General features: G+C 42.4%; 1 long non-coding RNA gene across 3 annotated transcripts; it reads right to left on the bottom strand.

Annotated features, from left to right (window-relative positions):
- Positions 1 to 312: 312 nt before the first annotated feature.
- LOC120096262 (uncharacterized) lies at positions 313 to 24,024 on the bottom strand. Of its 3 annotated transcripts, none has more exons than XR_005492499.2 (3): positions 23,828 to 24,024; positions 23,369 to 23,418; positions 313 to 773 (listed from the first exon to the last, which is right to left on the bottom strand). It is a non-coding gene; the product is annotated as an uncharacterized LOC120096262 (long non-coding RNA). The 3 variants fall into 3 exon arrangements; XR_005492500.2 differs by lacking the exon at positions 23,369 to 23,418 and adding an exon at positions 6,999 to 7,081; XR_010057027.1 differs by lacking the exon at positions 23,369 to 23,418.
- Positions 24,025 to 25,430: the final 1,406 nt, after the last annotated feature.

The following is a 25,430-nucleotide window of genomic DNA, read 5'->3' as shown; positions in this document are numbered from 1 at the left end:
AGATGCTACTGTATCAGAAAACAAGTGGAGGAACTGTCATTGTAATCCTCCACTTCCTCAAGTAGATATAAGTAGATATTTCTCCTTCAGGTCTCATCCCATCAATCAGTCTAAATTAATGTAAAAGGATGACTGCTCGGCCAGTGCCAACTAATTAGAAGACACACTTAGTCTACTTGTTAAACATGCTAAACATGTGTGGGAGAAGAGTTATTAAAACACGCTCATTAGATGTCTGGACTGAGAACTTCGATGGATTCCTTAGTCATATACACAGAGGCAACAAAAAGATAACAAATCGGAACACATCGGCCTCCTCCAACCTTGTCGTTTATTAATTCCGACCCAAGCAGTTCCAGCTTGGGAACTGTTTACAGCTATTCAGAGTTTTCACATTTATGGATCCTGCTTCACAGTTTCAGAGTAGTCATAATTGTCAGGGAACAAGAGAGGATCCCAGCTGCATGTTAAGACAAGAAGAAGAGGGCAGCCAGGAGGAAGACTCATGGAGAGTGATCGCCCTGAGAAGAGCAGCCTCCTTTGGTGATGGAGAGAAGCTGGAAAACTCCAAGGAAAGAATAAAGGGAAGAAATACTCTATGCTCCTTTTCTTCCCTTTGGCTTCTTGCTGCACATAGAATAAATACAAAAACAAAAACAGGTGGCACAAAAGCCTGCCCAACATACACAAATCAATCAAGCTGGTGCTGGTCTGAAGTTCAGCTCTACTGGCTCGATTTCATCACGCTGGAGGGTGCTATGCACACCAGCACACTGCAAGGAGAGAAAAGCAGTTGTCAGTCTTACCCAGCTGTAAACCCTGAGAACTACCACAGGAACTGGCAGGCAGGATATGCTCACGAGGGCAACAGTGCCAGAAAATATTAAAGGAGTGACCAACCACTTTCCTATTGGATTCAAAGCCCTCTCTACAAGATGGAATGTATGCCCATTAACTGGGCCCCAAACCCATGTCTAGGAAGGTCCTATGCCTTAAGGGAGAACTTACTATCATTCTACTAAATGGACATAATATATTAATCTACCCTCTAACTTCTTCTCTTTACACTGTTTGGATGAGTGTGCCTTTTAACCCTCATAAGAGAAGCCTCTTTTTACAGTAGATGGTGATTAATATAGAGAACCATAAAGAGACAAATACAGAGAAGAAAAACTATGGAGTGCTCAGATTTAAATACATACATCTACATCACACTCACTCTCATCCCAAGGCTGAGGAATTATCACAAAAGGGGAAATGGAAAGATTATACAAGGTGAAGATAAGGAATAACTACAGTGAAACACTGTTTTCTGGATACGACAAGTTCCTTACACTCATGACCTTATGTGACGGTGACTGAATGCCAAAGACCCACACTGGATTAAGGTGGCCCAAGTCCCAGGATGATTAAGGGAGGGGCAATTGGTGCCTGCTGGCAGAAGGAGACCCAATTTTCTTAAGGCACGCAGCCTCTAATAAGCTACGCATGCTCTATAGATGGCCCTACCTGCATTCACACATTAGCAGCACTAAGTGGACTCAGTGGAGTTTGATTTTTTTAAAGAGCACATGAAGTTAGGAGGAAAAGTGGGAGGGAATAGGAAAGAAATTGGAGGGGACTAAATAGGAGTGGGTTTGATCAAAACACAGTAGATATAGGTATGTAATTCTCAAGCAATTAAAAATATAAAAGGAATGGTTCAAGTCTGATGTTTGGGACAAAATGCAGACTGGGGTAGGTTGGAGAAATGACAGAGGAAGGGAGAGGACTTGTTTGCCGGTGGACCATGTGGAACTTTAAAGAATGTATCTCAAACCGTTTGGAAGAAAGTAAGTAATGCATTCTAAATGCAAAACTCAAGCGTTTCAAACAAGAGGAAGAGGATATTTGCTTGCTTCATCCTCCCTGGCAAAGAGCACTAGCACAGTGTGAAGGGAAAGGGGGGAACGCTGTGGTGGCATGTTTACCCACGGTGGCTCTTTGGTTTCCAGAGCAGGAAAAGTTCAAGGACTACCCTTCCTGTGTCTATATGTTTATGACACCTACACCCCTTTCAAACACACACACACACACACACACACACACACACACACACACACACCATCTACACACACATACACCATACACATACACACCACACACAATATATAACACACACACACCATCTATATACACATACACAATACACACCACACAAACACACACACACACACACACACACACACACACACACGTCCTACCCTCTTCCATCTGGTCTCTGCTTACTGGGGCTTATTGGGTATTAAATAACTAACCCTGAATTATGCTGGTCACTAACTCTCAGGGTTGAAGCATTTAGAGACACTAGTCTCTCTGTGAAGTAGAAGAAATGAGCTTCTCACTCATGTTGTTCCTCAAATTGACTTTTAAAATGGAAGGAAGTAGAAGGCTAAAGAAGACTTTTATTTAAACATGGAACAGAAAGTAAAAAAGCACGCCCCACCTTCATTTCTTTTTTTTTTTATTAACTTGAGTATTTCTTATATACATTTCGAGTGTTATTCCCTTTCCCGGTATCCGGGCAAACATCCCCCTCCCCCTCCCCTTCCTTATGGGTGTTCCCCTCCCAACCCTCCCCCCACTGCCGCCCTCCCCCCATAGACTAGCTCACTGGGGGTTCAGTCTTAGCAGGACCCAGGGCTTCCCCTTCCACTGGTGCTCTTACTAGGATATTCATTGCTACCTATGAGGTCAGAGTCCAGGGTCAGTCCATGTATAGTCTTTAGGTAGTGGCTTAGTCCCTGGAAGCTCTGGTTGCTTGGCATTGTTGTACATATGGGGTCTCGAGCCCCTTCAAGCTCTTCCAGTTCTTTCTCTGATTCCTTCAACGGGGGTCCTATTCTCAGTTCAGTGGTTTGCTGCTGGTATTCGCCTCTGTGTTTGCTGTATTCTGGCTGTGTCTCTCAGGAGCAATCTACATCCGGCTCCTGTCGGTCTGCACTTCTTTGCTTCATCCATCTTGTCTTCTTGGGTGGCTGTATATGCATGGGCCACATGTGGGGCAGACTCTGAATGGGTGTTCCTTCAGTCTCTGTTTTAATCTTTGCCTCTCTCTTCCCTGCCAAGGGTATTCTTGTTCCCCTTTTAAAGAAGGAGTGAAGCATTCACATTTTGATCATCTGTCTTGAGTTTCATTTGTTCTAGGCATCTAGGGTAATTCAAGCATTTGGGCTAATAGCCACTTATCAATGAGTGCATACCATGTATGTCTTTCTGTGATTGGGTTAGCTCACTCAGGATGATATTTTCCAGTTCCAACCATTTGCCTACGAATTTCATAAAGTCATTGTTTTTGATAGCTGAGTAATATTCCATTGTGTAGATGTACCACATTTTCTGTATCCATTCCTCTGTTGAAGGGCATCTGGGTTCTTTCCACCTTCTGGCTATTATAAATAAGGCTGCAATGAACATAGTGGAGCACGTGTCTTTTTTATATGTTGGGGCATCTTTTGGGCATATGCCCAAGAGAGGTATAGCTGGATCCTCAGGCAGTTCAATGTCCAATTTTCTGACCCACCTTCATTTCCAAATACTGCTAAAACATTTGACCAGGACACTAGGAGAGTGTATGCCATCATTCAAAAGAACAGTTGTAAGAAACAGAAAACACAACTTATAAAGTCTTCCAAGAAAAGCTGAGCTGGGTCTGATAGTGTACACAACCCATCCCAGCACTTGGGAAACCAAGGCAGGTGGATCTCTGTGAGTCTGAGGCTAGCCTGGTCTTAGAGAGTACAAGACTAGCCAGGGCTACTTCATGTGACTTTATCTAAACATTTCTTTTTTGAGAACGATGAAATTATTTGTACCAATATACAAATTAATTCCAGCCACTGTTTAGTGGACTTACAAAGTCATCAGAGTGTACTTCAGAAGAAAGCAGTTAAAGATAAGTGAAATTTTATTTATTTATTTTTGAGATAAGGGACCCAGCATGTACTCCTGGTGGATCTGAATCTAAACAGATACAGGTCGTCAGAATACCCCTATGTGTTTGACATCCTTGAAGCTGAAGTTAAGATCTTCTAGATATATCAGAAATCAGTAACTAGGCGCTTTTCCAAATTGATACATGTACACACGAATTTAGAATCTATTGTAATATGACCCTCACCTTCATTATAACATCATTTGATTGTGGTTTTAAAGTAACCCCTGCCCATGGACTTCTCAAGAGCATCATCCAAAGAAATACACTAAACAATGACTCAGTCTGCTATAATTTGGGAAGGGGAAAAAAGTCACCTTACCCATAAATATGACACCTGGCTCCTACATGTTTACAAAACTTCCTAAAAGTTCACACCACAGACCCCACTGTGCTGGTGACTACATCCTTTCTGGAAGGTTCACTTCAGCTTTTTTGTTTGGTTGGTTTGTTTTGTTTTGTCTTTGAGTATGTGCCTTACTTTGCTTTGCTTAACTGATGAATTCTCCACTTTTAGATGAAAAGGACTCAGGTGAGGCTTCTTCCTGATAACACAGGCAACAGGATAAATAGGAAAACCTCCCTGAGCAGTCAACCCTAAGGAATGAAATAAACCAGTCCTGGGTGATCATCTAGGGAGAGCAGAGCACAACAGTGGGAAGAGCCATTCCAGATATATGAGGAAAAGCACTAAAAGTTGTCATACCTAATGCTTCAACCTCTAGCTCCATTCCCTAAAGCTGTAGCAGCCAGGAGATCTGAACTCTAGGCAGATAAAGGAACGATTACTCTCTGGGAATGATTTGCTTAAGGCAAAAATAACTACAAACATTGTGTATTTTGACAGCCACAGAATGGCCTCATGATAAGGCCCTCATGTGGATAACTTCCATGAGAGTATAGAGAGCTTCTAATTTGCTTGTCTCATTCGTCACTGTTGTCGTCATCGTCATCATCATAGTCACCACCATCATTGTCATCATCACCAGGTTGCTAAGGTTCATCCAAACAATTAAAAATATCTTCTTTAATATAAAAAAACTAAATGAGGGGACCAGTTCATTTTATGGACAGACGATGGGTGAAGCACAATGCAGAAAACTCACATCCACAATAATAGGTTTTCCAGGGTGGGGAGATGCCCAAGATACCAGCTCTGAGATGGAGGTCAGTATTCCGGAAGCTCATGAGTGAATGTTATTTTGAAAGGAAGGAAACCTTGAGCTGTAATGGGGTCTCAGAAAAGGTGCTATGACTTACACAGGGTTTGTGTGCTGGAAGCTGAGACTCCAAATAGCAGACCCAAAAGATGGTGGACCCTGTAGAAGGAGGAACCTCCAGGGGGATAATTAAACCAAAGGGCTCTAACCTCAGCAGGGATTAAGGTCCATGCCACAAGAGTGAGTCAGTTCTTCAGGGACTGAATTGAGTACAGTGAGTGGCTTGTTATAAAGTAAGATGACCTCGTGCTTTATCTCTTCTGTATACACCCCTTACCCCTGACTGCTACTCCTACCAGGTGACATCATTCATTATCTCATGATGCAGCATGGAACCCATGCCGGATGTGGCAACCAGAACTTGAATTTCTTCAGCTTCTATAAGGAAAAAAACTTTTCTCACCCAGTCTCGAGTATTTTGGTACAGAAACACAGAAGGACACCTAGAGATTGAGGCCAGACACTGTACAGCAAAGCTGGAGCTAATGCACAGAAGCTCTACGAGACCATCAGGAGGAGTGGTAAATGCGAAGCGTAGGCTGCACTGTAGACCCTTGAGTATTGATGAGGATGCTGGGACCCTGAGACATCCACAGAGGAAATCTGCGGATGTTCAGCGGCACCAGTCTATGCAACAGATACAAGCTGTGTGCGTTTCAGTTAGCAGGGCTCGGGGAATGAAGATACCTGGACTTTTTGGAGATCATGACTATACTGGAAGGCTCAGATGTCAGACATTTCTCTGCTATATTTGATGAGCTTGTTTTATGGTGTGGTTTTTGGCTTTTGGAATTAGACCTTTTTAAAAAAGACTTATTTATTTTATGTATATGAGCACACTGTTGTTCATACACCAGAAAAGGACATCAGATCCCATTACAGATCGCTGTGAGCCACCATGTGGGAGCGGGGAATTGAACTCATGACTTCTGGAAGAGCAGCCAGTACCCTTAACTGCTGAGCCATCTCTCCAGCCCAGAATAAGACTCTTGATTCTGCACTCTTATAGAAATTCTTTGCCCCGTACTACCATATGTAGGAAGTATGTAGTGTGTTCAATTTCACAGAAGTTCAGGTCAGAGTCTTAGGACTTCTGAAGCATATGGGAAGAACTGTAAGAGAGGAAAACAGGAGTGCTTAACTCACACCTCCCTGCGCTGAGCTTGAGTGTCACGTGACTGGCGAGTTTAAGTTCATGCCAGCTTAATTTCCCAGCAGTGAGTAGTGAAACCTGAAATTCAAGTGAACCCTTTCTTTTCTCTCTTAAGTTGCTTTTGCCAGAGTGGGTTTTTTGTTTGTTTGTTTTTTTTTAAATCACTACTAGAAAAGAAACTGAAACATCTTTGGAAGCTGGCTTCACTGGACTGAGTCATTTGTAGTTTCTGAATGGATCTGTAATTGAAGACTGACTCTGTTGACACCCACACTGCTTGTGGTTGGGAGATGCTATGGTTTTCATATGAAATTCACCCCCTCCCAACAACCCCAGGCTCCTCTGTTAGCTCTTCTTCCTAGCTCTTGGTGCTATTTTGGGAGGTGGTGGTGGAAATTTTAGGAGGTGGACCTTGCTTCAGGAACTGGTCCACTGAGAGTGCTCCTGTCTATCCTCAGCTCTCTAGTCCTCTGTCATGATGTAAGACAGCAGCCTTCCACCTCCTCCACACATTCCCTTCGCCATTATGGCCAGCCTGCCTCTGGCCCAAAATAATGGAGCTAGGTGCTTTCAGACTAAACTAACTTCCAGGCAAAATAACTCCTCCCTCCTCTTTCTTAAACTGGTTTGTCACAACAAAAAAAATGATTACCTGAGGATGAGCTGTTTGTTTCTGAAGGTATACGTCATCCCAGTGCCCACCGCAGAAATGTTGAAGCATTAAAATGAAGAAACCTAAGATTAAACATTAGGATCTGGGAATTACATGAGAGAAAATAGTTGAAAGGGAGAGAGATGCTCAGTAGCATGGGGCAAGGGGAGGGAGGATGGGGCAGGCACTGCTCTTTTCATTATGGGACAAGAAGTTCTGTGGAACACTGAAACTAAGTGCTGGAAAGCTAAGGCTTGGGCAGCTTTTAGCTTTAAGCACAGGTAAGGAAGTGGCCTAAGGTGTGTATCGTTCTAATGATCATAGTCCTGACTCCTATTAAGACCAGAGGTCACAACGTGGAAAAGGACAAAGGTGAAGCTTCCTGAAAGGAGGAAAATGGGGGCTTAAAACATTTTGCCCAGGAATGTGGAGACGTAGCTCCCAAGCAGACCAGAATGAATGGCTTCGCAAAGGGAAGTAAGAGTTCTCTAGGCTGGGCCACGTAGCCCAGTTGTAGAATTCTTCTCTCAAATGCCCAGGACCCTGGGTTGATCCCCACACTCGGGTTGCTGGTTCATTGTACGGTTGGGACAATATGACAGGAAGGTGATGTGTTGAGCTGTGTCTGCACCTTAGCTTAGCAGACTGTCTCAGCCATGTGCGATGTAAGCTCCCCCTCCCCCTCCAGAGCACACCTCGAGCTATTCTCTGAGAATATCCAGCCATATTAATCTCCAAAAACGTGTGTCAGCGTTTCAAGAGCAGTGGGGCCGCTGTCCTTTTCCTCAGCGTAAAGGGCCAGGTGGATGGTGTTTCATATGCTCGCCTCCAATCTGGCTTTGTGTTGAGAGTCATGAGAACAAAGCCTGCCCTGGAAGTTCTCCTACAACGGGGAAGGGAGTGCTGATGAGGTGACTTAGCAGTTAAGGGTCAGAAGTTAGAAGAACTGAGGATTGGTTCCCAGCAGCCGCATGGTAGCTTACAACCTTCTGTAACTCCAGTTCCAGGGAAATCCAATGACCTCTTTGAACCTCCCTCAGCACCAGGCATACACTTGATATACATACATATATACATACATACATATATACACACAGAGAGAGAGAGAGAGAGAGAGAGAGAGAGAGAGAGAGCACTCTTACCCACTTAGCCATCTCCACAGCCCCTAAGGACTAATTTCAAATGTGATTATTATTCCTTTTATTTATCTTAACCCACCAAGGCCTTGCATGCCTATCCTGTAATTAAGAGATGCTCCCTACCCTAGAGAGACCTGTGATCTCTATCACCATTACAGGATGGACCAGGACCCTCAGGGATCTCTGGAACTTTCCTACAGAATGTGACCGGGAAAGTAACCAGGAGTCATCTAGGTTTACACAGCTCTTGTGCTGAGTCACTGTGGCGTGGCTGGGAGAATTCGATAAGAAGGCTATGATGTGCTGAGCTGTGTCTGTATCTGCATGTGCAGCAGACTGTCCCATCCATGTGAAATGGGAGCGCCACACCCCCTCCAGAACGTGCTTGGAACCATTCTCCTGAGAAAACCTGGCAACATTAATCTCCAAAATGTGTGTCAGTATTTCAAACAGGAAGCAGATAGTGCTCCCAAACTGGGATAAAATCCAGGAAGGGTTTATTTACCAAGTGACTCATTGTGACAGAATGCAATTTTGGGAAGTCACAGAGAACAGTGCAGAAGCCAGCAGTGGTAGAATACTCCAGTCTTTAGAGCAAAAAGGATAAAGGTTATCAAAGCCCAGAGGGAAAAATTTGCATAGAGCATTGAAGGGGGCTCACACAGGGAAGGAAGGACGCAGGTTACTAATAATGTGCTCACATTTTCCCATGAAGGCTTACTTACCATTGATTAACCCTGCTGGGACCCAGAGGGCAAAGGTGTTTCTGATTTGATGCTTTAAAGTTCAACCTCCAGGGTAAGAAGCAGGGTGAGAGGTGATGAGCCGTAAGCCCAGGCAAATGGACCAGACAGGGTACGGCTTACATCATCTATAATGCTGAGAACAGGCTCCTGTAGTTAAGTAGCTACTGTTGTGCTTCCTAACTCAAATCCGTTTCTCAAACTGAAGTGTAAGGATGATTACCGAGGGGTAGGAAGCACGTATACTCGTAAAGGACCTACCAGATGTTTCTTTTTTACTGTACCCATTTCTATAACGTTCAGTTTGTCCATGAACCTCCTCCCACTTAGCAAAGATAAGAAGATATTACCGGGCTGGAGAGATGGCTCAGCCGTTAAAAAGGCTAGGCTCACAACCAAAAATATAAGAAGATATTACCTACCCCACAATCTCAATCAAGGGTGTTTTCTTAGGATTTAAAAGGCCATTGGGTTTTCATTAAACTAAAATAAAAAGAGATAATCTCTTAATGATAAAGCCCAATAACCACCCCCCAGAATATATTTATATTAGGAAGAAGCCTGTTAGAAATTTCCTATCAAAGACAATATTGTGGCATTATTATTAAATCAAATAAGCAAAAAAGTACTGGCAGGAGGGTGGTGAGTTTGCCCTTATGAGTATGAATTGTTCTCCTATTCAAAATCAATACTTATTCCTCCTCCTCCTCCTCCCACTTCTCCCACTCCTCCTCCTTCGTTTGTGTGTGTGTGTGTGTGTGTGTGTATGTGCGCGCACACACGTGCGAGCGTGTACACACAAGAGAAAGAGGGGAGTAGGAGGGAGGAAGACAGAGAGAGAGAGAGAGAGAGAGAGAGAGAGAGAGAGAGAGAGAACGAACGTAGATGATGGAAACCAAACCTTGGGCTCATACATGTTAGGTAAGTGTTGTACCATTGAGTTATATCCTCATTAAAAACAAAACAAAACAAAACAGAACAGCATCTAAAATGATTTCTTGTTTTCTGTGTTTGTGTAGGAGCCTGTGCATATGTGTGCCATGAGCATATAGGTGCCTGTGGAAGCAAGAAGAGGACATCACAGCCTCTGGAGCTGTAGTTGCAGGTGATCGCAGACTGCCAGACTTGGGCTCTAGGAATTGAACTAGGGTCCTCTGTGAGAGAGGTGCCTCTTCTTAACCCCCGAGCCATCGTTTCCAGCCCTGGCTATATTTTGGATAGCAGTCATGTACTGGGTAGTGACTGTATTCTGAGAAACATGTCCTTAGGGTTTTCTCTCATCATGTGAGCATCCCCACAGAGCCCACTTGCGTAAACCAAGAGGCTATGATGTCACTAAGTGATTTGATCTTATGAGTCCACTGTGATATAGGCTGGCTGTCATTGACTAAAACATTATGAGGTCCATGATTTCCTGTTATTACCTTATTAAATAATGAAGAAGAGCATTTTCATGTATTACTTTAATACCTGACAAAACCAGCAAAGTATAGGAAGTCTACATCTTCATTTAATCTTGAATGCTTTACATGCACAAGTGCCACTTCATTTCTTTGTGTTTTTATGACATGGATGAAAATGGATATTGTAGATTTACTTGACGAATAGATTTAGATTTTTTTCTGGCATACTTTATGCTATTGTTGTGATATTTTGCTTTACCAACTCAACTAATTACATGATAGGAGCTTTATATAAACGTAGTAAGTCAACTACATCTATAATTTTCTGATAAAAATATAACAAACACATAAGAGCAATTTTCCAGTGGAGATGATGTATTCCTCAGGCTCCAAGCCATAGAAACCTAAGCAGAATAAAGGGAGCTGGGGGAAAGGAATGAAAGAGACTTCGGAGAGCAGCTTGGAAGGGTGACTGGTTTAACACCTAATACTAAGACATACATGGGAAGTAGTAAAGGCACTAAGTCTTCAATTACATATAAAGATGAGGAAAAGGTTTGGAGTTAACGATGATGGTAACTCTTTCTAGTCCTTATTCTCTCTGGCTCCTACCCAATGTGATGAGAGAAAAGGGAGGAAGGGAAATAAAAAAAATAGAAACTGGACAGAAAAGTTGAGCTGCTGTTATGCGCAGATGATGACTATTATGCACTTTAAAAAATCCAAGAGAATCTACAAAACAACTATGAGAATTAACGGTACCTTGCTGGACATAGATTACTATGCAATATGCATGAGGAGATAAATCAATGACTGGATGAGTTTTTTTTAAAAAAATATTGTTTAGCCTGTTGTTACTAAAATTCCTTCCTTTGGAGAGACTAAGCCAAGTCTACCTCTCCTCCCAAGGTCCCAGTTATCAATGGAGTAGGGATTCCACCCAAATTCACTCTGGGGAATCAAGGAGATTATTGGGCTTCTTTTCAGAGCTTTGATGAGTGTTTCCTTACAGTAGTGTGGTCACTTTTCCTCCAACTAGCCACACCTGAAAAGCCTTACCCAGAATTAATGAGAACTTGCTCATAGTGACATAGATGAAGCACCCTTCCAGTGTCTCCTGATCTCTATTACCTCTCCCTGAGGCCACATGAAGAATTGCCAGGTGGCAAAGAACAGCTGGATACCAGACAAGGATCCCATGCTCTACTCCTCCCCTCTGTGCTGGGCTGTAATCCATGGACCAACTCAACTGGAATGATCTTTTGTAAAGAAGCACTGAGGAGGATTCCTCAAGATGACAATTGCTTGGCCCAGAGGATAGTCACTTACAACAAGGAGCAACATCGAAAAAACAAGACATTAAAGGATTTTATATTGAACAAATATATGATGGGAAGGAAAATTTTAAACCCAGACAAATGGAGAAATGTATTTTTATTGGGAGATGCAATAGTCTTAAAAGGTTAGTTGTGCTGAAAGTGACATATAGATTCAATGCAAAGTAGTCCAATTTTTGAACAAGCTACGTCTTGTGAAATTAGGCAAGTTGAGTCTATAGCAAAGAATCTAGAACAGTTACAAAGTTGTAAAGTTACAAAGTTTCAGGCTGGGCTGGGGAGGTGCCTTGGTGGGTAAAATGCTTGCTATAGAAGCGTGAGAACCTGACTCCAGGCCCCCCAGTATGAACATAGAAGTTATAACCCAGTCTTTGAGTGGTAGGGTGAGGTGGGAGGTGGGGGGGGGAGAGGGACATAATGACAGTGACAACACGTAAACAGTTGGATCATGGAGGGCTGGACTTATTAATAGTAACAACAACAACAACAACAATAATAGTAATAAGATGATGACTTCAACATATAACAAGGATACATGCTCCACTATGTTCATAGCAGCCTTATTTATAGTAGGCAGAAGCTGAAAAGAACCCAGATGTCCCTCAACAGAGGAATGAATGCAGAAAATGTGGTACATTTGCACAATGGAGTACTTCTCAGATATCAAAAACAATGACTTCATGAAATTCATAGGCAAATGGATTGAACTAGAAAATATCATCCTGAGTGAGGTAACTCAATCCCAGTGCTATGCACTCACTGATAAGTGGATATTAGCCCAAAAGCTCAGATTAACCAAGATACAATCCACAGACCACATGAAGCTCAAGAAGAAGGATGACCAAAGTGTGGATGCTTCAGTCCTTCTTACAAGGGGGAACAAAAATATTCATAGGAAGAAATACAGAGACAAAGTTTGGAGCAGAAACTGAAGAAATGGCCATTCAGAGCCTGCCTCACCTGGGAATCCAGTCCATATACATACAGCCACCAAATCCAGACAATATTGCTCATGCCAAGAAGTACAAGATGACAGGAGCCTGATACAGCTGTCTCCTGAGAGGCTCTGCCAGAGCATGACAAATACAGAGGCAGATGCTTGCAACCAACCACTGAACTGAGAATGAGGTCCCCATTGGAGGAGTTAGAGAAAGGATTGAAGAAGTTGAAGGGGTTTGCAACCCCATAAGAACAACAATACCAACCAACCGGAGCTCCCAGGGACTAAACCACCATCCAAAGAGTACACATGGACAGACCCATGGCTCCAGCTGTATATGTAGCAGAGTATGGCCTTATTGTGCACCAATGGGAGGAGAAGCCCTTGGTTCTTGCCCAGGCTTGACCCCCCAGTGTAATGGAATATCAGGGTGGGGAGGTTGGAATGGGTCAGTGGGTACATGGGGGAATACCCTCATAGAAGAAGGGGAAGGAGGGAAAGGATAGGGGGTTTATGGACAGGAAATTGGGAAAGAGAATAACATTTGAAATATAAATAAAAATATCCAATAAAAAAAGATGATGACCCAAGAGGCAGAGACAGGTAGACCAATGTGATTCTAAGGCTAGCCTTGTCTACACAGCAAGTTCTAGGCTTGCTACAGGAAAGGACTTATAGTTCTATTTTTCAATGTTTTTTAATTTAGTTACAGTTGTTGAGATATGCTTCTGACTCAAACCAAAGCAACCAAGGTGGAGGATCCAGTGCTGACACATGTGTACGGTCACTTGATTATATGCATGTTAAAGCAGCTCAGTAAAGAAAATGTGAAAGTCTCTTTTTAATGATGACACTTAAGTAGATGGAAGGAAATGAACTTTGCCCTACTTCATTACCATGGATAAAAATAAACTGAGATTTTTTCAGCATTAAATCTGGACAGCAGAAGAGTGAAGCTTCAGTAGGAGACACGAGTAAGTGTCTGAATCATTTGGTGTATTGAGGACTTCTAAGGAGAATATAAAAGGTACCCAGCAAGAAAGGGAAAGTTAAAATTAAAATTGAGAGTTCCCCTTCAATAAAAGGCTTGAAAAATAGGTCTAAGTACAGATCGAAGAAGATATACACATGTACAGTCACTAGTATATGGAGACATAGCATACCTGTGTTTGATATGCATATGTATTTATGACTAACACACCTATACATACCCATGTACATTTGTATGTGACATCTGAGTCTATACGTAACAAATGACTCAAGACTCAAAACACTCAAGAACTTTAGTCTCATTAATTAGTAAAACAAAAAGTGAAAAAGACCTTTAAATGGGACTTCTTATAGATATCCAAATGGATAATAAGCACATGAAAAATGCAACTTAAAAAGAAAGAAGTCGCCCAGGAGCGGCAGGACCCCTGTGCCTGAGACACCGCTGGAACCTGAAGGAAACAGACAGGATAAACAGTTGTCTGCACCCAAATCCCGTGGGAGGGAGAGCTAAACCTACAGAGAGGCAGACACGCCTGGGAAACCAGAATAGACTGCACTCTGCACACATCCAGACGCCAGAGGAAAACACCAAACGCCATCTGGAACCCTGGTGCACGGAGGCTCCCGGAAAGAGCGGCGCAGATCTTCCCGGTTGCTGCTGCCACGGAGAGGACTTAGGCAGTACCCCACGAGCAAACTTGAGCCTCGGAACCACAAGTAAGACCAACTTTTCCGCTGCAAGAAACCTGCCTGGTGAACTCAGGACACACAGAGGCAAAATACCTCTAGGACCGGGAACTTCCTGTGTTTACCGGAAGTCCCACACCCGCGGACCCCAGCCCGCAGCAGCTCTCTGCTCCCAGACCCGGTGAGAGAGAGACCCAACCGCCTGGTCAGGTGCGCACTCCCGAGGCTGCAGATCGGAGGAGACCACCAACACTGCCCACCCCTGCCCACATCCCTACCCAAGAGGAAACTGTATAAGGCCTCTGGGTTCCCGTAGGGGAGGGCCCAGGAGCGGCAGGACCCCTGTGCCTGAGACACCGCCGGAACCTGAAGGAAACAGACAGGATAAACAGTTCTCTGCACCCAAATCCCGTGGGAGAGAGAGCTAAACCTTCAGAGAGGCAGACACGCCTGGGAAACCAGAAGAGACTGCACTCTGCACACACATCTCGGACGCCAGAGGAAAACACCAAACGCCATCTGGAACCCTAGTGCACGGAAGCTTCCGGAAAGGGCGGCGCACATCCTCCTGGTTGCTGCCGCCGCAGAGAGCTCGTGGGCAGCATCCCGCAAGCAAACTTGAGCCTCGGGACCACAGGTAAGACACACTTTTCTGATGCAAGTGACCTGCCTGGTGAACTCAAGACACAGGCCCACAGGAACAGCTGAAGACCTGTAGAGAAGAAAAACTACACGCCCGAAAGCAGAACACTCTGTCCCCATAACTGGCTGAAAGAAAACAGGAAAACAGGTCTACAGCACTCCTGACACACAGCCTTATAGGACAGTCTAGCCACTGTCAGAAATAGCAGAACAAAGTAACACTAGAGATAATCTGATGGCGAGAGGCAAGCACAGGAACCCAAGCAACAGAAACCAAGACTACAGGGCACCATCGGACACCAATTCTCCCACCAAAACAAACATGGAATATCCAAACACACCAGAAAAGCAAGATCTAGTTTCAAAATCATATTTGATCATGATGCTGGAGGACTTCAAGAAAGACGTGAAGAACTCCCTTAGAGAACAAGTAGAAGCCTACAGAGAGGAATCGCAAAAATGCCTGAAAAAATTCCAGGAAAACATAAATAAACAAGTAGAAACCCATAGAGAGGAGTCACAAAAATCCCTGAAAGAATTCCAGGAAAACACAATCAAACAGTTGAAGGAATTAAAAATGGAAATAGAAGCAATCAAGAAAGAACACATGGAAACAACCCTGGATATAGAAAATCAAAAGAAGAGACAAGGAGCTGTAGATACAAGCTTCACCAACAGAATACAAGAGATGGAAGAGAGAATCTCGGGAGCAGAAGATTCCATAGAAATCATTGACCCAACTGTCAAAGATAATGTAAATTAGAAAAAGCTACTGGTCCAAAACATACAGGAAATCCAGGACTCAATGAGAAGATCAAACCTAAGGATAATAGGTATAGAAGAGAGTGAAGACTCCCAGCTCAAAGGACCAATAAATATCTTCAACAAAATCATAGAAGAAAACTTTCCTAACCTAAAAAACGAGATACCCATAGGCATACAAGAATCCTACAGAACTCCAAATAGATTGGACCAGAAAAGAAACACCTCCCGTCACATAATAGTCAAAACACCAAACGCACAAAATAAAGAAAGAATATTAAAAGCAGTAAGGGAAAAAGGTCAAGTAACATATAAAGGCAGTCCTATCAAAATCACACCAGACTTTTCGCCAGAAACTATGAAAGCCAGAAGATCCTGGACAGATGTCATACAGACCCTAAGAGACCACAAATGCCAGCCCAGGTTACTGTATCCTGCAAAACTCTTAATTAACATAGATGGAGAAACCAAGATATTCCATGACAAAACCAAATTTACACAATATCTTTCTACAAATCCAGCACTACAAAGGATAATAAAGGGTAAAGCCCAACATGAGGAGGCAAGCTATACCCTAGAAGAAGCAAGAAACTAATCGTCTTGGCAACAAAACAAAGAGAAGAAAAGCACACAAACATAACCTCACATCCAAATATGAATATAACAGGAAACAATAATCACTATTCCTTAATATCTCTCAATATCAATGGCCTCAACTACCCAATAAAAAGACATAGATTAACAAACTGGATACGCAACGAGGACCCTGCATTCTGCTGCCTACAGGAAACACACCTCAGAGACAAAGACAGACACTACCTCAGAGTGAAAGGCTGGAAAACAACTTTCCAAGCAAATGGTCAGAAGAAGCAAGCTGGAGTAGCCATTCTAATATCAAATAAAATCAATTTTCAACTAAAAGTCATCAAAAAAGATAAGGAAGGACACTTCATATTCATCAAAGGAAAAATCCACCAAGATGAACTCTCAATCCTAAATATCTATGCCCCAAATACAAGGGCAACTATATACGTAAAAGAAACCTTACTAAAGCTCAAAACACACATTGCACCTCACACAATAATAGTGGGAGATTTCAACACCCCACTCTCATCAATGGACAGGTCATGGAAACAGAAATTAAACAGAGACGTAGACAGACTAAGAGAAGTCATGAGCCAAATGGACTTAACAGATATTTATAGAACATTCTATCCTAAAGCAAAAGGATATACCTTCTTCTCAGCTCCTCATGGTACTTTCTCCAAAATTGACCATATAGTTGGTCAAAAAACGGGCCACAACAGGGACAGAAAGATAGAAATAATCCCATGCGTGCTATCAGACCACCGCGGCCTAAAACTGGTCTTCAATAACAATAAGGGAAGAATGCCCACATATACGTGGAAATCGAACAATGCTCTACTCAATGATAACCTAGTCAAGGAAGAAATAAAGAAAGAAATTAAAAACTTTTTAGAATTTAATGAAAATGAAGGTACAACATACCCAAACTTATGGGACACAATGAAAGCTGTGCTAAGAGGAAAACTCATAGCGCTGAGTGCCTGCAGAAAGAAACAGGAAAGAGCATATGTCAGCAGCTTGACAGCACACCTAAAAGCTCTAGAGCAAAAAGAAGCAAATACACCCAGGAGGAGTAGAAGGCAGGAAATAATCAAACTGAGAGCTGAAATCAACCAAGTAGAAACAAAAAGGACCATAGAAAGAATCAACAGAACCAAAAGTTGGTTCTTTGAGAAAATCAACAAGATAGATAAACCCTTAGCCAGACTAACGAGAGGACACAGAGAGTGTGTCCAAATTAACAAAATCAGAAATGAAAAGGGAGACATAACTACAGATTCAGAGGAAATTCAAAAAATCATCAGATTTTACTATAAAAGCCTATATTCAACAAAACTTGAAAATCTACAGGAAATGGACAATTTCCTAGACAAATACCAGGTACCGAAGTTAAATCAGGAACAGATAAACCAGTTAAACAACCCCATAACTCCTAAGGAAATAGAAGCAGTCATTAAAGGTCTCCCAACCAAAAAGAGCCCAGGTCCAGATGGGTTTAGTGCAGATTTCTATCAAACCTTCATAGGAGACCTCATACCAATATTATCCAAAGTATTCCACAAAATTGAAACAGATGGATCACTCCTGAATTCCTTCTATGAAGCCACAATTACTCTTATACCTAAACCACACAAAGACCCAACAAAGAAAGAGAACTTCAGACCAATTTCCCGTATGAATATCGACACAAAAATACTCAATAAAATTCTGGCAAACCGAATCCAAGAGCACATCAAAACAATCATCCACCATGATCAAGTAGGCTTCATCCCAGGCATGCAGGGATGGTTTAATATACGGAAAACCATCAACGTGTTCCATTATATAAACAAACTGAAAGAACCAAACCACATAATCATTTCATTAGATGCTGAGAAAGCATTTGACAAAATTCAACACCCCTTCATGATAAAAGTCCTGGAAAGAATAGGAAATCAAAGCCCATACCTAAACATAATAAAAGCCATATACAGCAAACCAGTTGCTAACATTAAACTAAATGGAGAGAAACTTGAAGCAATCCCACTAAAATCAGGGACTAGACAAGGCTGCCCACTCTCTCCCTACTTATTCAGTATAGTTCTTGAAGTTCTAGCCAGAGCAATCAGACAACAAAAGGAGGTCAAGGGGATACAGATCGGAAAAGAAGAAGTCAAAATATCACTTTTTGCAGATGATATGATAGTTTATTTAAGTGATCCCAAAAGTTCCACCAGAGAACTACTAAAGCTGATAAACAACTTCAGCAAAGTGGCTGGGTATAAAATTAACTCAAATAAATCAGTTGCCTTCCTCTACACAAAAGAGAAACTAGCCAAGAAAGAAATTAGGGAAACGACACCCTTCATAATAGACCCAAATAATACGAAGTACCTCGGTGTGACTTTAACCAAGCAAGTAAAAGATGTGTACAATAAGAACTTCAAGACACTGAAGAAAGAAATTGAAGAAGACCTCAGAAGATGGAAAGATCTCCCATGCTCATGGATTGGCAGGATTAATATAGTAAAATGGCCATTTTACCAAAAGCGATCTACAGATTCAATGCAATCCCCATCAAAATACCAATCCAATTCTTCAAAGAGTTAGACAGAACAATTTGCAAATTCATCTGGAATAACAAAAAACCCAGGATAGCTAAAACTATCCTCAACAATAAAAGGACTTCAGGGGGAATCACTATCCCTGAACTCAAGCAGTATTACAGAGAAATAGTGATTAAAAACTGCATGGTATTGGTACAGAGACAGACAGATAGACCAATAGAATAGAATTGAAGACCCAGAAATGAACCCACACATCTATGGTCACTTGATTTTTGACCAAGGAGCCAAAACCATCCAATGGAAAAAAGATAGCATTTTCAGCAAATGGTGCTGGTTCAACTGGAGGTCAACATGTAGAAGAATGCAGATCGATCCATCCTTATCACCCTGTACAAAGCTTAAGTCCAAGTGGATCAAGGACCTCCACATCAAACCAGACACACTCAAACTAATAGAAGAAAAACTAGGGCAGCATCTGGAACACATGGGCACTGGAAAAAATTTCAATGGCTTATGCTCTAAGATCAAGAATCGACAAATGGGAAGGTGGGTCAGAAAATTGGACATTGAACTGCATGAGGATCCAGCTATACCTCTCTTTGGCATATACCCAAAAGATGCCCCAACATATAAAAAAGACACGTGCTCCACTATGTTCATCGCAGCCTTATTTATAATAGCCACAAGCTGGAAAGAACCCAGATGCCCTTCAACAGAGGAATGGATACAGAAAATGTGGTACATCTACACAATGGAATATTACTCAGCTATCAAAAACAACGGCTTTATGAAATTCGTAGGCAAATGGTTGGTACTGGAAAATATCATCCTGAGTGAGCTAACCCAATCACAGAAAGACATACATGGTATGCACTCACTGATAAGTGGCTATTAGCCCAAATGCTTGAATTACCCTAGATGCCTAGAACAAATGAAACTCAAGATGGGTGATCAAAATGTGAATGCTTCACTCCTTCTCTAAAAGGGGAACAAGAATACCCTCGGCAGGGAAGAGAGAGGCAAAGATTAAAACAGAGACAGAAGGAACACCCATTCAGAGCCTGCCCCACATGTGGCCCATACATATACAGCCACCCAATTAGACAAGATGGATGAAGCAAAGAAGTGCAGACCGACAGGAGCTGGATGTAGATCGCTCCTGAGAGACACAGCCAGAATACAGCAAACACAGAGGCAAATGCCAGCAGCAAACCACTGAATTGAGAATAGGACCCCCGTTGAAGGAATCAGAGAAAGAACTGGAAGAGCTTGAAGGGGCTCGAGACCCCATATGTACAACAATGCCAAGCAACCAGAGCTTCCAGGGACTAAGTCACTACCTAAAGACTATACATGGACTGACCCTGGACTCTGACCTCATAGGTAGCAATGAATATCCTAGTAAGAGCACCAGTGGAAGGGGAAGCCCTGGGTCCTGCTAAGACTGAACCCCCAGTGAACTAGACTGTTGGGGGGAGGGCGGCAATGGGGGGAGGGTTGGGAGGGGAACACCCATAAGGAAGTGGAGGGGGGAGGGGGATGTTTGCCCGGAAACCAAAGAATTATTATTAAGTATTAAATAAATTAAAAAAAAAGAAAAAAAAAGAAACAAAAAAAAAAAAAGAAAGAAGTCACAAAACCCATGCTATATGCCTATTAAGTATACCAAGGGTGTTAGTGAGCTTCGAGTTACAGGGACAAACACCTACGAAAGCTTAAAAGGATGCTGGGTTTACTTCGATTGACTGTTGCAGAGGTTAGGATGTCAGTTTCACCAGTGGGGAGGGAAAACCAGCAACAGGGAGCACGTGGCTAAGTAAAGGCACCCACCTTACAGAGGCCTAGAAACAAACGTACAGAAGGGAAGGGGCTGGGCTCTCGTGTTCTGATCCTACTTCTGTCTACAGGCCCTCACCTTTTAAAGGCCCCACCACTTCCCCATTCCCTGGTGGTCAAACCTTTAACACAAGGCCTTTTGGGGACATTTGACATCTAAACTATAACACTGCTGGTTGTGAAAGGTCTCTAACTGTAGTTTTCATACATTTTGGGCAAGACTGTAATTTGAAATGCATACTAAGGAAGGCATCTTTGGCAGTATTGGCTAAACCAAAGCCTGTACAGCCTCCTACAGCATAAAAAGACTACTAGTTAATTGTGCTCAGAGAACACCAAATAAGCGTGAAGCTCATACCCATTCATAAGAGTCAAAACCCAGAAACAATTAAAAATCCCACCAAAAGGAATCTGTGTAAATAAACTTCTCTGTGTCAAACAGTGTAAAGAATAAACACTTCCATATGCCACAGAGATGAATCCTTTAGACAATAGTTGAGAAAATGAAGGCAGGCACAAGAAAGTGCGTGCTGTATAGTTCCAGTCCTGGGAAGCTAAAGGATATGAAGCTTTAATTCAAGGTGGGAGGGAGAGAGGGGAGGGAGAGGGAGCAGAAAAGAGGGAGAGAATCTCTGTGGAGGGAGGAATGACTGGGAGAATGATGTAGAAGTCTTCTGGAGTACTGAAAATGTTCTAGGCTAGAGCTAAGTGGAGGTGACTTGGCTATACGCCAGTGTGAACATTAGCTCTTGTATTAATCTCTATGCTCTTCATAGTATTAATACCTAAGCTAAAAGATTAAAAAAAATTAAGTACTTTTTTCTGCTTTCTTCTATTTATTTTTATTTTTGTTTATGTGTTCTGTCTATGTTTGTATGAAATTATATCATGTGTGTAGGTATCTGTCCCAACCTGGGCACTGGGCACTGGGACTGAATTCAAACCTTCTGAAAGAACAGCAGGCATTCTTACTCACTGAGCCTTCTCTCTAGGCCCCTTCCTCTTTTCTAATTGCCACAAAGTTAACCTAAGTTATACACTGGTCCACTACTTAAGAGGAGCTCAACTTACATGGCACTTGTGCTCTAAAAAGTCGTAGCCTCCTAATGACGAAAGAGCTGAGTTACTTATGGACAAGTGTATGGAACAAACTTCCATCCACAACACACACAGTATGTTTGACATTTTCAGGTCTACTCTTAACTCCCTGAAAAAGAAAGCAATGGGCATAAGACGAGGAAGTCAAGAGATCATTTCCGGAACAGCCGATTGGGGTTCAGGGAGGAACTTAGAATTTCTCTTGACTGTGTGTGGCTCAGAGAACATCACTGAAGAGGGAGCAGAGAGAGTGTGAGAGATGGGAAATAAGCAACAAAGATGACGATTAGGTGTGACACCGCTTTATACTCATGGACTCACTACAAAGGGCTTGTAAGAGACTGGGCCAGTCAGAATTTCTTCATGGAGACCGCATCGGCCTTTGAGGGAATATTGGTGGCTAATGGTTGTTAGAGGAAGGGGCATCTCCTTCTTCACTGGAGAAGCACTGACAAGCTGTCCATGCTCCAGTGAATTACCCTTCACCAAAGCTCATGAAAGCAATTTGTCTAAGTTCTAAGGGCCACAGACAAATGGAAGACAAGAGAAGAGTAAAGAGATTCATTAGAAGGTTTTCAGGGTGGTGGCAGCGGGAATGGGGCAGGGGAAGTGGGGCAAGTGACTGAAATTGGTTATACACATGTATGAAAATGTCATAGAAAAACTGGGGGAAAATACACATACTCATACACATATCATGTACACTCGCGTACACATCACATACATTTACATACTAGCACACACTCACATACACACATTATACAGTCACAAATTCCCACCACACATACACTTTAAAGAGTGGGCTCACGTGACTGCCTGTGGAGAGAGCAGTGAACAGTAGAGAGTGCTGACACTCTCTCTGTCCTTGCAGAATGGTATAATTCCCAGCATGCCCGTGGACAGAACAATGGTAGCTTCTGGCTACATTCCTGCACTACCACCCTATATCTCACAAGTTTCCAAAGGATGAACATCTACCACTTCCTTTTGTAGAAGGAAGGTCAATTCTCCTTTCGAGCCACCATGACAATCACTGCGCCAGACAAGATATATTGGACCTTTAGAATTCCTTCAACACCAACATAAACTAAGTCCCCAGTATCTCACAAACGCCTGGGCATTCCAACTTCCTTTTTTCCTTTTACTCTCTAGCTTGAATTCTTCTTTCACGATTTGATCATCTGTCTTTTGTGGAAACCTCTCTCAGAGACTTTATATCCCCCTATGGCAGCCTTCTGATAGCAAGAAGCTGGCTAGATTCTGGATCACCGTGCTGATGGTTTTGGGTTGACCTCATGTGCACATATCTTTCTTTCATATTTTAGAAAGTTTGACGCGGCGAGGCAGCCTTTAGAAAAGCAAGTAGGAATGCGGGATTTTAAAAAGCAAGTGTTACTGAAACGTTAGTTTCCTTGAGGACTTGGCTCCCCTTCTCTCTCAGTTCAAAGCAAGTAAATATTCTAGAGTTTCTGCTCCCAACTTTCCCTCTCTTGCTAACCTATTTATATTCCCTTGAATTCACACATTTTCTTCCTAGCAATTAACCCTGATACACTGTCCTCTCCTGTTACTTCTGACCAAGACAAGTATGTTGACAAAGGGCGCCTGCAACAGCCTGTCTAGGGTCTCAGAGCTCTGAGCTGCCACACACAGTACCTTGCAGAGTTTACCTCTGGTCATCCCACAGTGAGGGTAAGACTGCAATCCTGGGAGGGGAGAGAAATGTCAAATATTACCTACCAATGTGGATGTGTAAGAATCATAAACTAAATATACCGGTTGCTTTCTACAGTTCTCTTATGAAACTATGCATTCGTGAATGCAGTAACTTCCTACTTTTGTCTTTAACGGGGTTTTCAGTTCTTCGTGTGTGTACTAGGTAGGTTTTTATCTAGAACTGATGATTCTGTAGGATTAGAACACGTCCTATTGGGGACAAAGTTTAATTATTTTTTGTTTACTATGTCCAGAAAAGAATACAGTGTTTCCACTTCTAGAAAGTCACATTAAATGAATGCTTGTTGGTTTGTGCATTTTGCCACAGAGTCCCCCAAGAGGATCTTACTTCATGGAAATTAATTTCAACACAAAACCCGAAAATCACATAATCCTTACCCAGATGCTGTCCGGCTGCTGCTGTGGGGGTTGGGGATTTCGCCCCGAGGGTTTGTGGCTGTATTCCAATTTAGGGAGATGCATGCTAGCAATCAAGTATTTCCTGGTCTTTCAGTTGACTCTTCGGCTTTCTCATTTGAGGTTCTAACTCACCTGCTGCAGGTCTCTTTACTGGGTTGGGGTGGAGAGAGCTGTGTTCTGTGTTGAACAGGAAGTATGATAGGTTACAAGACATACATGCAATTGTTTAAGGAGAACAGAGAAAGATGAAGCCCAGAGAACACTCAGAGTTTCTGTGCTTTATTCATTTTCATATCCTTTCTCTACATAGCTGATGAAATTTAGTGTTTCCAGTACAATTAAGAATATTGGAAACACTACAAGGGAGTGATTGTGTATGCCTGTTTATATATTAAACACACACACATATACATACATACATACATACATACATACATACATTAGAGAACTTTTTAAAAATAAAAAATTGTAAGAATATAGAATGAGTAAGGATCTTTCAATAGGTTAGCAAGAGAGGGGAAGTCGGGAGCATTATAATTTTTAACAAAAGCCAAGGGTATTAATGAAATAGTGACTTTTATAATCTAAATGCTTTCTATGGGCTGTTCCTACTAATTCACTTATTAGGCAACATTTTAGAAATAAAAGAAGAGCCCAAGAATTACTAGACCCCTGACTTTAGTAAAAAAGAGCTCCTCTTATTGATATTGCTATGTTCAAAAATGCAAGTGTCAACTTGAGAGGTTCAAAAGCCTTGGGAGTAAAAATGTTCAGTTCCCCAGGAAGCAAACTGGGCTCCTCAGAGGGAGCCACTGACAATGGACCATAGATCAGTGATGGCCTGACTTAGGAGGGTACGTCTGGAGCTGAGACAGCTCCTGGGACACCTTAGCTGGAGGAGATAACAAAGCCAGAACTGAGCTGGTCTACAAAATTCTTCAAGGTCTCACTAAAGATAATGAAACTAATATAGCAACCAATCAAAACTATAGTAATGTCACTGTTTTGCCGCAACCAATAGAAGTTACCTAACCCTCCTGGAAAATTCTCGTAGCCCCTGTAAAAAGGGGGCCTTTGAGCTCCTCAAGTTGTTACCGTCTTTTGGTTGACTCCTGCACGGTGGCTGTTTCTACAGAATAAATTCTCTTTGCCTTCATACTGAGTCTGGGGTTTTCCTTCAGCATTTCTCAGACCCTAACAAACTCAGAATACAAATCAAGCTATCCACATTTTTTTTTGCTTTTGTTTGCAGAAACTACGGTTATCTGGGAAGAGGAAACCTCCAGTGAGAAAGTGTCCCCATTAGATTGGTCTGTAGGCAAGCCCGTGGGGACATTTTCTTCATTTTGATTGATGTGGGAGAGTGCAGCCCACTGTGGGTGGTGACACCCATGGCAGCTGGTCCTGGATTGTATAAGAAAGTGGGCTGAACAAGTCTTGGGATGGGAAGCAGTAAGCAGTTTTTCTCTGTGGCACCTGCTTCAGTTTCTATCTCTGACTTTCCACCCTGAGTTCCTGCCCTCACTTCCCTTTGTGATAGAATTACGCTGTAAGAAGGAGTAAATCTTTTCTTCCCATAGGT

This window comes from Rattus norvegicus, chromosome 13 (genome assembly GCF_036323735.1).
Source record: "Rattus norvegicus strain BN/NHsdMcwi chromosome 13, GRCr8, whole genome shotgun sequence".
Taxonomy (NCBI): Eukaryota; Metazoa; Chordata; class Mammalia; order Rodentia; family Muridae; genus Rattus; species Rattus norvegicus.
The sequence above is the reverse complement of the archived record's forward strand: the minus strand, read 5'-3'. Positions and strand labels throughout refer to the sequence as shown.